Consider the following 14929-nt stretch of genomic DNA (forward strand, 5'->3'; position numbering starts at 1 on the left):
CTTTGCCCTTTAGTGAGTCAAGGCCAAGTGTTTTTCAATGAGATCAGGGTAACCGGGACTGTCAAGGACAGCTTGGGACTGCCATCTTTTTTCAGCTATCTAAGATCTTAGGGTCAGTGGCTGCTCCTTCTATCTGCTGTTCCTATATTCTTTAGCATTCTCTTTATTTCTTACTAGCCAATCCCCTGCTATAATTCATAATTCTGTATATTAAGCATTCTCTCTTCAAATTACTGTGTGGGTTCAGTCTCCTGACTGGATCCTAACTGATAAATATAGTATATGCTCCCTGTGTCTTCTTCCCTTCAGCATAATGTCTGCATGATTCATCCGCGTGGTTGCAGGTACCAGTCACTGGTACATTCCTAGCTGTTGCTGAGTAGTATTCCATTGAACGGATACACCACAGTCTGTTTATCCACTCACGGTGATGGACATATGGGCTGTTTCCAGTTTGGGGTGATTATGAACAAAGTTGCTACGAAATTCATGGACAAGTGTTTATGAGGACATATGTTTTCATTTATCGTGAGACAATGCCTGTGAGTGGAATTCTTTGGTCACATGGTAAGTGTATATTTTACTTCACAAAAAACAAACAAACAAACAGACAAAGACCAATGATTTTTTCAGCCTGATTTCGCCATTTGTGGTCTCATCAACAATGTATGAGAGTTGCCATTGTCAGCACCTGGTGTTGTCAATCTTTTTAATTTTAGGCAGAATGGCTTCCTTTTCTACCTTCAGGAGGTTTTCTGCTACCTGACATTCTCCCTTATTCACTTTACTCTTTGCTCTTGAACTGTAGTGCCTGTGTTATTCCTAATCTGCTACAAATGGTTACATGAACATCATCAATAAGACAAGATTAAAATCCTTTGCTCTTCAGAATTATTTATGTATTCAGAGTTAATGTGGCTTCCCCTTTGAGAAGGCAGAAAGAACTACTGATAATCAGGACTCACACTGGCCTACATGAGCCTTTGGGCAGATTTTTTAAAAAGGCAGCCCTCTGGGTGAATGTAAGCCTGGGGTCACAGGACCTGGTGATCAGAGCAAGGTCTGGACCTGGGCCTCCACTCCCACCACCCACTCCAGCTAGTCTCATAGTAATAACAGCTCCTAAGTGCCTGCTCCTGTGCTAGGTGCTCTTGAAACCATATCCTAGGAATTCCAAGTTCAAATGCCTACAAGAGACAGGCAGTATTCTAAAAGAGGCTGGCTAGGTGGGAGGAACAGGGAGTGGTGGCGAGTCTGGCATGTCAGAGAGAATAGCCCACCTGGAGGTTGTGCCAGTACTCACTCTGCCTGATTTGCTGCCAGGTAGGAAGGTGGGCTCAGTTTAGCCACATCTTCCAGTTTTTCAAAAGAAACTGGCAATTCCAGTTTTTATGTGAAATCATTCAATTTTTAAATATTAGCAATGCATTAAAAAAATGAAAGCACAGTGTGGGCCAGAGAAGACATCTACAGGTCCAGGAGTGAACTGGGGTGGCTGTTTTGTGACTTCTGTATTATCCCAGTTGATCTTCACATAGGAAGAAATTGAGGCCCAGAGAGGTGAAAGTTCTCACAGAAGGTCATGCAGCAGTCAAAATTGCAGTGGGGCTTGGATCTGGGCAGTCTTCTCTCCCTCTCAAAGGGCATTCTATGTACAGCAAAGAAATTAAAAAGGAAAGTGAACAGGAGGAAGACTATCAACAAAAAAAGAAATGTTGATGTATTTTTGAAAGATAGCAGACAGATGTGTGGGGACTAGGACAGAACTCAAGGTGGGGAACCTCAGAGACCCCGAGATGCCCTGGACCCAGAGTCAGGAGTTCAAGAGGGCCAGGCAGGGGTAGGCATGCAGCTCAGCAGTGAGAGGGCAGAGTGAGGACAGAGGTTAGTCCATCTTTGCAAAAACTACCTTTTGGCTTCCTGATTCCTCTCTTTTCTCTCTCATGCTCCGCCACACAGACCTCAGGCTGCCAAACATTCACACACAGGCAAACAAAACAGTACCGAATGACCGTTGTCCAGAGACATTGCATGAAGCATCTGGGAAGTGCCCAGGCTGCTGGTGTTCCTGAGCATAGCCCTCTCCGTCCTGGGACCTGGGAATGAGCTCCCAGAAAAGACTGACTCTCTCCATGCCAATTAGTGCTGTCTCCAAACAGAGTTTCAGCCATCCCTTCGACAGGAATAACACACCAGTGGGAAAGCAGGAGTATATTTATCATGGCCCCAGGTCTCATAGTAGTGACTTTAAAAAATGTCACCCAACCAGAAAAGGCATAATAATTTTATTTATCTAACATTTTAGGAAAAACAATCTATAGAGATGGAGAACAAATCTATAGTTGCAAGATGTGAGGGGTTGGTGTGCGATTATAAAGGGAGCTTTTTGTGGAGGGATGGAATATTTGTGTGCTGATAGTGGTGGTGGCTACATAAAAAATGAGTTAAAATTCACAGAACTGAAAAAAAAGTTGTAGAACTGTATCATTCCAGCCTAACAAGTCAATTTTACTGCATGATAATTTTCTTTTATTTTAGGCTCCAATTTTATTTTATGCTATTACAGTTGTCCCAATTTTCTTTTTTTCTCCTTTGCCCCCCTCTGCCCAGTACCTCCCTTCCCTCCAGCAATCCCCCCCTCATCCTTAGTTCATGTCCATGAGTCATGCATATACGTTCTTTGGCTTCTCCAAATTTTACCTTACTATTCTTAACTTTCCCTTGTCTATTTTGTACCTACCAGTTATGCTTCTTGATTCCTGCACCATTTCCCCCATTCTCCCGCCTCTCCCTCCCCACTGATAACCTTAATAAATACTTTATTGAATTAAAAAAAAAAAAAGTAACCTGGCTCCTTGTTTGCAAATGTGATTGGACAAGCAAGGATTACCAGATGTTTGAAGAAAACTAGCAGCCTGAAAGAGAAATATTAAGATAAATAGGCAAAGCTAAAGTGAACAGACCCCAGCAGAAACAGACAATTCAGAGGGCCGAAAGGACTTAAAGGAGAAGGAAAAACCCTTATTAGGACACTTAAGGCTTAATGGGTGTGGGGCCTATGCAGTCGCACGTGTTCCCCACTTAGAAGGGATCTGTGCTGGTTTTAATGCTCTGCCGTCATCAACTTGAAATTCTTTTTAAAAAAATATCCTCACCTGAGAATATGTTAATTGATTTTATAGGAAGAGGAAGGGAGAGAGAAAGACAGAGAGAGAAACAACAATGTGAGAGAGAAATATCAAGCGGCCTCCCATACATGCCTGACCAGGGATTAGACCTGCAATGTAGGTACCTGCCCTGACTGGGGATCGAACCACAACCTTTCGGTGTATGGGACAACACTGAACCAACTGAACTACCTGGCCAGGACCTAACTTGAAATTCTTAATCATTTTAAAAATTTATTGATTTTAGAAAGAGAAAGGGAGGAAGAGAGAGAGAGAGAAAGAGAGAGAGAGAGGGAGAGAGACATCAATTTGTTGTTCCACTTACTTATGCATTCATTGGTTGATTCTTGTATGTTCCCTGACTGATAGAACCCGCAACCTTGGCATATCAGGATGATGCTCTAACCAACTGTGCTACCCGGCCAAGGCAAAATCCTTAATCATTTTTTAACAAGGGGCCCACCTTTTCATTTTGCATTGGCCCCTGTAGATTATGGAACTGGTTCTGGATACGCTTAGATTTGAGAAGATACTCAAAACAAGAACAGGGTACGTACTAGAAAAGGAAGAATACCTTCAAGAAAAAAAGAATTCCAAGAAATATATTAGATGCATTAGAAACAGAAAAATGCTTCTCTCAAAAGGGAAAAACTAAAGCTATGAGAAACTGCAGGATAAATAAAAAACTGTTTAAGAAATCATGGACCAAATATGATATACACTAACCTAGATCCCTGTCCTGTCCATTTAACAAAGTGCAAGGAAAAGGAATCCATTTGACCTGGAGGCTAGGGGCATTCTCCTTATGTCAGCCTTATTAATTTTCATCGGGAAAAGACTGCCTTCTTTTTTAAAAGATATAATTGACATATAACATTGTGTGAATTTAGGTATACAATGTGTTGATTTGATATATTTATATATTGCAATATGATTGCACTGTAGCATTAGCTAACCTCTATCCAGTCATAATTATTATTTCTTTTTATGGTGAGAACATTTGTGACTTGGTCTCTTTGCATAAAGATTGTCTTTTCAACAAATGGTGCTGATGGAGGAAGGGGAATGCGTTTGCTCTGTTGGTGAGAATGCAGACTGGTGCAGTCACTGCGGGAAGCAGCCCAGTGCCCATCAGTAGATGAATGGATAAAACAACTGTGGGGCATTTACACAATGGAATACTACTCAGCTGTAAAAAAGAGGAAAACTTTAGCCCTGGCTGGTGTGGCTGAGTGGATTGAGCTCCAGCCTGTGAACTGAAAGGTCGCTGGTTCAATTCCCAGTCAGGGCACAGGCCTGTGTTGTGGTCCAGGTCCCCAGTTGGGGGTGTAAGAGAGACAACTGATCAATGTTTCCCTCTCTATCTCCATCCTTTTCCTTCTCTCTCTAAAATAAATAAAATCTTAAAAAGAAGAAGAAGAAAAATTTACCCTTTGCAACAGTGTGTATGGAGCTGGAGAACATTATGTTAAGTGAAATAAGCCAGTCAGAGAAAGACAAATACCATGATTTCACTCATCTGTGGAACCTAATGAACAAGCTGAACTAACAAGGAAAATAGAGAGACTCATACATGGAGAGCAGGATGACAGCAATGGGGGGTGGCGATTAGGGGGTGGAGGGGTTGAGCACAAAGGAAAAAGGACTCATGGACATGGGCAACAATGTGACTGCAGGGAGGAGGAGGTATAAGGGGAGATAAGTGGTAATGGAAAAATACAATAAAAAAGAAAAAAATATAAAACAAACAAAACAAATGGTGCTGGGAATCAATATTCTTCTTACATATTGATGTTTCTTCTCTCCCTCTATTTCTCCCTCCTTCCTTCTCTCTCTAAAAATAAATTTTAAAATATTTTTTAAAAATATAAAGAACACTTAAAATTCAATAATAAAACAAACCAATTAAAAAATGGGCAAAGGATTGAAAAGACATTTCACCAGTGAACATATACAAATGACTGATAAGCATGTGAAAAGATGCTCAACATCATTAGTTATTAAGGAAACGCAAATTAAAACCCAAATGAAGCACCACTTCCTGCCCACTTAGAATGGTTAATGTTCAAAAGACTGGTGAGAATGTGGAGAAACTGGAACCCTCACATACTGCTGGCAGGAAGGTAAAATGGTGCAGCCACTTTGGACAACACTTAGGCACTTATTTTAAAAGTCGAACATTAAAAAGAAAAGTTAAACATAAACTTACCTTGAAATTCAGCAGTTCTACTACTAGGCTATCTACCTAAGAGAAATGAAAACACATTGCTTGACTGCAAATGTTGACAGCAGAATTATAAATTTGGAAACAATCCACATATTCATCAACTGGTGAATGGATAAATAAAATGTAGTCTATCCATACAATGGAATGTTGTTCAATAATATAAGGAATAAAGTACTGGTACATGCTACAGTATGAATGAACCCCCAAACAGTACATATGCTAAGTTAAAGAAGCCAAATACTGTATGATGTATTCATATGGAAGATCCAGAAAAGGCTTATCTAAAGATCCAGGAGGTAGACCAGCAGTTGCCTGAGGCTGGGCATGGGAACAGAGAGAGTGAACACAACTAGGCACAAAGGATATTTGAGAGGGGATAGAAATGCTTCAAAATTGTGGTGATGGCAGCACAATTCTGTAAATTTACTAAAAATCACTGAATTGTACACTTAAAAGGACTGAATTTTGTGGTATATAAATTACACCTCAAAAACCCTCTGCAAATTTTACAGTTAAGGCATGTAAGGCTTACATATAGTAACAGAACAGACTGTATATGTTATCAACGGTGACAGTGTGAGAGCAATCACATAAACAACACAAAATGGGAAATGGGAGGTGGGGGAGGGGAAGCCAAGATTCTGGGCTCACCTCCTTTCTATCATCGTGACGATCAAAGGCTGTCAGAATAAAAAATATAGCAGTGAAGCATAAAGTGTAAAGTAACAAGGGCAAATAAGTAATTTTCTAAAAAAGTACAATTATTAAAAATTGGTGGAGTGATGAAGCAGGGAAAGACGCAGTAGGCTAAATACCGTTTTCCATAGCACACAGTAATGAATTTGGAATTTTTCTGTTTCTCTGCATTTCACTGTCATCCCCCTCTCATTGCCCAGCTGCCCTTTGGGCCACAGCATGGGTGAAGTGGAAGCAAAGTCACTTTGGCTTTTTGGCATATTCTAATTTAAATGTAATGAACATCATGTGTAATGGAGATCAAGTTCCAGCCCTTGACAAATGTTAGCTGCCATTGTGACCCTGTAACTATGATTAGCAGTTAAGGTTCAGCGAGGGAGCTGGAGTGGCGCTGGCCCCTCGGTGTGTGGGACCATGTGGCCTCTGGAACCTCGACTAGAGGAATGTGGGCTGAGGGGAGATGTGCTTAGGAAGCAATGGGGTGAGACAGAGCAGAACACAAAACTGTGGCAAATCAGAGGCATTCGAGAACTTTTGAAAAGGAAGAACACGTCAAATTCAAAATTCACCTCTAGGAAAAAAAAAAAAAAAAGAGGACAAGGAGGGGCCCAACAGCAGAGAGGAAGTTAACAGCAGTTCTTTACAGGTGAGCAGACTAGGGTAGTTAAGAGAAACCCTTCACAAAATACGAACAGCTACTGTTAACTGCACACTATCTGCTCTAAGCATGTGGGAAGTGCTTACAGAATCTCACAGAAGCCTCACAAACCACCCCAAGAGGTAGGTGCTATTTTTCAGTTGGGGAAACTGAGGCTGGGAGGGGGGACTCAACACACCCAAGGTTGCCAGACAAGCAAGTGGCAGAATCAGGATTTGAACCTTGGTGTGGAGGAGCTGGTTTGTGCCACTGTGCACATATCTTTATCTCTTTCTGACTTTCTAAATTGTCTTTATGTCCCCCAAATTTTTACCATTAAGTTTCATCATATCGAAAAACTGAAAGGTTAGGAAAATGAACACCCATTTTGCCATATTGCTTCCTCTCTCTTTTTATGAACTCTGAAATACTTTCATGTGCATCCTCCAAAAAATAATTCCATAGGTCCACACTGTGATCCCACTTAAGACTAAGGGAAATGCATTCTGCCTCCTGGTCCACAGCACATGAACCATTTTCCCCACTGTCCTAAGGTTTTTGCTTCTTCTTAACGAGGTGGGGGACTCACAGTCTCGGGATAGTTTGTCTCCCTTCTAATCTAGAAGAACACTGCCCTGCCTTTTTTCCCTTTTCCCTTTTTTCTTAAAGAGATTATATTATTTTTTATCATAGAAGAAAACAAGACAGGCTCACTTCTATTTGATTTGTGAATCATATGTCTAAGATGATTGGATAACAAAGTATTTAAATAAATATATAAATTTACTTAAAAATCTTTTTTAAGCAGGCTCCTCAGCCAGGTCTCGTAAAAATGGGAATCAACAGATCCTATATATATTTAATGGGACAAGACATACCATTTAAAAAATTGTTTTATGTTACAAAAGTAGCCAATAGAGAAACTAAAAGGAATTCTGTGATTATGTACCGGTTCCCAACCTCTTCGGCACCATGGACCGTGGGGGAGGGGAGGAAGGCAGGAGGCGGAGCTCAGGCTGTAAGGCAAGGGAGGGGGGGGGGTTGGGGACCCCTGAGCGGGGAGGAAGCTGTGCAGGCCATGAAAGCTGTTCCCATCTAGTTTTGGCAAAGGATTAGTGGACATGGCCTAAAAGTTGATGAACTAAAAAATAGTCCAAGAATTTGCTTTAGAGATTTGGAAATAACTACCAGAGGAATAAAAACTAGTAAAAAGGTTTAAATCTATGCACCACCGATCACAAGCTACTTTTGCCATTTTTGAAAAGTAATTTAATTACAAAAGTTTTAAATTGGCTGCAGAGGGGACAGCTGTTTGCATTTTTCATGCAAAGCTTTGTCTTATTTGTCTTTTGTTCTTGTGTGTTAGTAGGACACTTAAAAATTGTATTTATTTTAAAAGTAGTTTCATAACATGGCTGTCTTTAAAAAGGGAGTAAATAAATGCTGTCTAAACTCGATATAACAGGATGGGGAGTGTGAAAAAAATATGCCTGAACAGCAAAAATTAACTTACAAAAACAAAATTTAATCCGGGAGGGGCAGCCGCAGCCAAAAACATACGTGCCCAAGTTGCTAAATCAAGACGGCGCTCTAAGGCTTCCGATTCCCAGACCGCGAAGGGGCTGCCCGCAGAAGAAACGAAAACCACGGCTGGTGGAAAGTGGTCAGCCTTTCAGCCGCTGCTGTGAACGCGTGTGGGCGGTCGTTTGGGACCCAGATTTAATGGTGGCCTCTGCGGAGGGGCGGCCCCAGAGGACCGGACTAAAACGCAAAGGATCCGGGGATTTTCAAATTTGCGTCGTGTAACTGGACTTAAGGGGACACTCGTGGGCTGTGACAGCCTAGGACGCCGGAGGGCCGGGCGAGGCGCTGAGGTACAGACTCCCCGAGGTCCGTCCCTCCGGGCAGGGCCTGGGGCGGAAAGCCTTCCCGGGGCTCCCTGTCTGAGAACGGGAATGGATACGCGGTCCGACCTGGGTCTCTACGTGTCCCGGCGCTCACCTGGCGGCCCGCTCGGAGGCGGCAGCGGGCTAAGATCCCATTCCTCGCCCTGCTCCGGGAGGCAGTCGGGGGCTCCCTGGGGTCGACCCCGCCCAAGGAGCTCCGGGACAGCGGCGTGGGCAGTCAGTCCTTTCCGGGGGTTGGTGGCTGACGTTGGGCGCAGCGGCTGGCAGGTCTGAGCTCCTGCGGCCGGGGAGCTACGGAGGGACGGGATCCAGGAGAGCAGCTGGCGCAGGGGGAGGGCCCAGCTGCTGTGGCGGAGCGGGCAGGAAACCCAGCCCCAGCGCAGAGGGTCTGGCGGTCCACCGTTTAGGGAACCTGCACTTTCCCCACGTGGTCACCTGGCGCCCCAGCGCCCAGCCTTCTGAGACCCGGGTCTCCGCGCACACCCCAGGCGCCTCCTCTGCGGGGGTGGTCTTGGCCGCCCTTCCCTCCAAATCCTTCTCATTTCGGCCTACCACCTACAGCCGCCTACAGCATTCAAAACATCTATCCCACCGTCTGTCCGCTGCTGGGAAATGGCCTGGCTGTGACTCCGATCATGGGCCCTTTTGAAATACTTGGTTGAAAATTCCCATCCACAGGTATTTACAATGTGTCCTTAGCTAGTCTCAGGAGCCCGGGCCCACAAGGGACAACTCTGAGCCTTCGTCTTTGGCTGTGCCTATAAAAGAGAGAAGCAATGTGGAAACCAAAGAACCAGTTATTTGAGAGACACAATATTAAACTACTAGTTTTAAAAATATTTTAACTGCTTCTGGATCAGTAGAGTAGTTTTTATCTTTTCCCAAACTGAAAGTGCTTCATTGATTACCACTTTCTGGGCATGACCTATTATGTCCACAGTGCCAGCCTGCGATATAATTATGGTACCTAGGAGAAATCAAATCTTGATCAGTGGGTGTCAAGTATTCCACAGAAGCCCACAATTCTAATAGGGTTCCCCTTTTTAGAAAGCAATCCTTGAAATGTACCATTAATATTCATTACAACTGACAATATGCTCACTGTGATATGATTTATAATAAAAGATATTCCCATTCCTGGCACAGAGCTCCTTAAAACCTTTGTAATTTCCTAAGTGATAATAGAAATAAGTCTTCTGTTGTGTTAGTGACAGGACACTTGGAAAGACCCCAGGTAACCTAAGTTTGGAGGCTGGTTGCCTGGGGACTCAAATCAAGGGATTAGAGCCCACCCATTCCCCACCCCAATCTCAGAGGAGGGGAGAGGAGCTAAAGGTGAAACAATGGGCCATGATTTCATCAATCATGACTATATAAGAAAGTCTCCCTGAAAAGCCAATAGAACAGGGTTTGGAGAGCCTCTGGACTGGTGAGCACATGGGGATTTGGGAAGAGTGGCATGCTGAGAGAGGCTATGGAAGTTCTGAGCCTCTTTCCTCATGCCTTGCCCTATGCATCTGGCTACTACTGAGTTATATTCTTTTATAATAAACCAGTGATATGATTAAGTTAAAAAAAAAATGGCCTGGGCCTGTTCTTAAACCTTTCTACCACATATCCTTCTTCAAAAACCTCCCTATCCCCTAAATTGTAGACAACAGAATTAATCCGAAGATTCAGTACTAGTAAAAATGAGACCACAATCCATTCTCCCTTGACCTCTGACCTTGGGCTTTCAAAGTTCTTTCTGGTTGCCTGAGATTGCCCAAGGAACTTCAAGTGACTGATTTTAAAAATCCCAGAGCCACGCTTTTTGAATGTCAGGCCTCCCCGAGCGCTTGCTCACACCAGGTACTGTGCTAAATGCTTTATATACATGGTCAGACGGATGCCTCTCCTGGGAAACTGAGGCCCAGAATTACTTACTCTCTGCATGCAGTGCAAGTCACTTGCTTCAGGGATCACACCATGAGAGAGGGTTTGAGCATGGGGTCCTGAGGTGCCCTTCCTTAGAACCACAAGCAAGGCATCACAGCGCTACCGTGAGGGCCACGTGAGATCGTGTGCTTGCCAAGTCAACAGTACTTCTCATTATTTGTACCAACTGCCTTTTGAAGCATTTTCTACTGTGGATTGTAAATTTATTGCATTATTGGTTGTGTTTTTAGTACAGATGCACACAGAGCCCATTATATGGAAGGTTTAAGAAATAGATGAGATAGATGGTTTGATACTGTGTTTTTTTTGTTGTTGTTGTTTTTTGTTTTTTTGTTTTGGTTTTAGAATACTTCAATATTCCCAGCAGGATCAGTCACACTCCGTTATCACATGATACTCCTGCTTCAAAGTCTGTTTAGAGAGGAAGTACACTTAGTTATAAATAACCAAAGTTCAGTCAGGTCTTACTGCTTAAAGAGTACAGGGGTCTAAATTTATGTAGAATGTTTATGTTTGTGGATAAGAGATTGTACCCCTTCCAGTGCAATGATTTTTTTAAAAAATCGATGCTATGTATTATTAAACACCTGTTGTGAATCAGACTACATAAAATATGTAGGTTCACAGGCACTATATTTCAACAAACAATACCTGTGTATTACAGATAAACTAGGGAAAACACAGGGATCCCAATAAAATAAATAACTGGATGGCCAAAGGATGCTAAAACCATTGGTGAAAGGCTGGTGGGGAGCAGTTTAGAATCAACATTCAACACATGACTTAGTCATTACAAAGGGAAAACAGTGTACCTACCTAGTGTGTGTGAGGTCTGCTTTTTGGCAGACACCCTCTTCTTAACCAAGTGATCAAACAGTATCCCCACAGTGGGACAACCTGATATCATGTCTCTTGATATGACATTATAGGAAATGCACAAGATTGCTTATGCAGAATTCTTTTTTTTTTAAGTTAAATCTTTATTTAATAATGAGGAAACAATCAGACATTGAAATAAGGGATATACCCAAAATAAGTGACCAGGACTTCTCAAAAAAGGTCAACATATAACAAAAGGAAAAAAAAATGTCAACATATGAAAAACAGACGAAGGAGACATAACCACACATGGTTTATGCACCTTGATTGGGTCCTAAATCGACCATTTCTTTTGGGCACTCTTGCTCATTGTTCAGCGCTGGCTTTCTTTTCCTGTCTGGTGCTCCTGGCTTGCTCCTTGCCATCCTCAAATGAGGGACAAGGCTGCTGTCTGTAGGTGATGGGGGTGTGGTTCCTGTTATACATGTTGGACTCTTTTCCCTCCAGGCTTCTGTCCTGAGTTGGAACATGAATGGGAGCTTTGTGCCTGTGTGTGTGGCTTGCTCATGGGCTGGTTTCACATGTGGGTGGTTAAGAGGCCAGGGGCCCCACTTCTGGCTGCCAGAATAGGACTGGCTTTTTTCAGAAGCCAGTACCCACCCTAGTAACCATCTCAGGCTGTTGGAGAGCTGGATCTCTTTAGGGAACTGCCCTTCAGTCCTTGTTTTCCTGTATGTGCCTGCTGGCTGGCCTGGGCCCTGGGGAACGGGGTGGGAATGGGTGCAGGAAGCATGGACAACTGTTCTTCCCAGCCTGTCTTGGTTATCTATTCCCACTCCTGCCTACTCCCCACAACCCAGGGAGTGCTGCGCTCCCTCTTCCCTGTAGCCATCTCCTGAATGCAATGACCTCCTGTGATTCATGTCCCCAAGCCTCTACCTTATTTGTCTACCAGAAATGTGTTGGAATCTCTCAAGTGTGGATGGTCTCTAGTTGACTGAATCCCCCCAAATATTCATGCCCTAATCCTTGGGACCTGTGAATGTGACCATACACGGCAAAAGGGACTTGGCAGATGTGACTGAGGTAAGGATCTTGAGATGGAGAGATTGTCCTGGACTATCTGGGTGGGTCCTGAATATAATCACATGATCCTTATAGAGGGAGCTGGGAGGAGTCAGTCAGAAGGATGGCAATGGGATGGCGGAAGCAGAGGTTGGAGTGATGCACTTTGAAGATGCAAGGAGGGGCCCCGTCCAGGAACAAAGGTGGCTGCTAGAAGCTGAAAAAGGCCAGGACTCTCCACTCAGCAGCTCCAGAAGAAACCAGCCCCACCAACAACTTGACTTTAGCCCAGGGAAACTGAGTTTGGACAGTAAAAGGATAAATTTTGTTGTTTTAAGTCATTAAGTTTATGATAATTTGTTATAGCAGCAACAGGAAACTAAGATAGCCTTTTCCAAGTCTCTTCACCATTGCCAGCTGACTCCTTTTCTGTTTCCATTACTTTATACAAATAAGAGTGTATAAGGGTCCTCTAAGGTGCTAAGATGGTGGGCTCTGGGGTCGGACTTTATCTTCTGATGACACCTCTGATTACTGAGTGGCCTCTGTTGTCAGTTTCCTTATGGAATGCAAGTCAAATGGAACAATGCCAAAGTCAGGGCCTGGTGGCATCCAGTTGATATCACAGATATGTTCTGTTTAGCTTTCAGTGTTTTAAAATTTCTTTTTGTATTTATTTTGAATCAGATAATATATTCACAGTGTATAAAATTTTCTAAGTTTGAAAAAGGTGTCCAGGGCTAATCTGTCTTCTACCACTGCCTTCAGCTACCCCAGCTTTTCTTTCCATTCTGACATGTTCTTTATTTTTTTTCCTGATTTAAAAACATTTTTGTTGATGGATTTTTTTTTTTAATTTTTTAATTTGTTTATTTATTTATTTATTTTTAGAGAGAGGCGAAAGGAGAAAGAGAGGGAGAGAAACATCAGTGTGTGGTTGCCTCTCACTCGTGCCCCCACCTGGGGACCTGACATGCAACCTAGTCATGTGCCCTGACTGAGAATCAAACCAGCGACACTTGGCTTGCAGGCCGATGCTCAATCCACTGAGCCACAGCAGCCAGGGCTGATTTTATTTTTTAAAGATTTTATTTATCTTTTTTTTGAGAGAGGGGGAGGGAGAAAGAAAGAGAGGGAGAGAAACATCAATTGGTTGCCTCTCACAAACCCCTGAACAAGGACCTAGACTGCACTCAGTCATGTGCCCTGACCAGGAATCAAACCCTGTGACCTTTTGGTTCACAGGCTGGTGCTCAGTCCACTGAGTCACATCAGCCAGGGCTATTTATAGACTTTAGAGAGAAAGAGAGAGAGAAAAAGGAAGAGAGAGAGAGAGAAACATCAATTTGTTATTCCCTTTTACTTATGCATTCATTGGTTGCTTCATGTATGTGCCCTGACTGGGGATCGAACCTGCAACCTGGTGTATTAGGACAATGCTCTAACCAATTAAGCTACCTGGCCAGGGCTCATGACATGTTCTTGCAGAGGTTTTTTATTTTAAAAATATTTTATTTATTACTTTTTTTAGAGACAGGGGAAGGGAGGGAGAAAGAGATGGAGAGAAACATCAATGTGTGGTTACCTTTTGCACACCCACAACTGGGGACCTGGCCCACAGCCCAGGCATGTGCTCTGACTGGGAATTGATTCCGTGACCCTTTGGTTCGAAGGCCAGTGCTCAATCCACGGGGCCACACCAGCCAGGGCCTTGCAGAGGTTTTTTATGCATTGTCAAGGAATTTCACCCACACACATGCACGCACACTTCAAACAAACAATAACATACTATGTTTGATACTTTTCTTTGATCACAATATATTTTGGTGATCTTTCCATATCATTGTGTAAAGCTTCCTTATTTGTCCTTAACAGCTGCATAGATCTCAATTGCATGAGTGTACCGGTGCTTTCCTTCTGTCCCTTACTGATGGAAATAAAGGCATGTTCAGTGTTTTGTTATTACAGACAATGATGCCAACTACAACATGTGTTATCAGGGTAGACATTTCTAGAAGTGGAACTACTGGGTCAAAAGGTATGTGCATGGCTATAATGAAAAAAAAAACACAAATAATAGTTGCTGTTGCTGAGGATGTGGAGACATTGGCACCCTCCCACACTGCTCATGGAAATGTAAAATGGTGCAGCACCTTTGGAAATCAGTCTGGTGGTTTCTCAAAAAGTTGAATTTAGAGTTACTATATGACTCAATTCTACTCCTCGGTATATACTGAAGAGAAATGAAAACATGTCCGCACAAAAACTGCTACACAAATGTTCATAGCAGTGTTAATCATAATAGCCAAAAGTTGGAAACATCCAAAATGTCCATAAACAAATGAACAGATAAACATAATATGGTATATCCATACAATGAGATTATTGGAATGGAATTATTTAGCCAAAAAAGGACTGAAGCATACAGATCCTTGCTACAACATGGATGAACCTTGAATTCATTATAAGTTAA

General features: G+C 42.8%; 1 protein-coding gene across 1 annotated transcript in view; it reads right to left on the reverse strand.

Moving 5' to 3' along the window:
- LOC149994629 (F-box only protein 17) overlaps positions 1-8785 on the reverse strand; it is a 29277-nt gene extending 20492 nt beyond the window's left edge. Inside the window, exon 1 of the mRNA XM_090259416.1 lies at positions 8729-8785. The gene's annotated coding sequence lies outside the window, so the exon portion shown is untranslated. The remainder of the gene's footprint in view (positions 1-8728) is intronic.
- Between the last annotated feature and the right edge of the window lie 6144 nt (positions 8786-14929).

Source organism: Furipterus horrens, unplaced genomic scaffold, assembly GCF_987537825.1.
Source record: "Furipterus horrens unplaced genomic scaffold, mFurHor1.1.pri manual_scaffold_13, whole genome shotgun sequence".
Classification (NCBI taxonomy): domain Eukaryota; kingdom Metazoa; phylum Chordata; class Mammalia; order Chiroptera; family Furipteridae; genus Furipterus; species Furipterus horrens.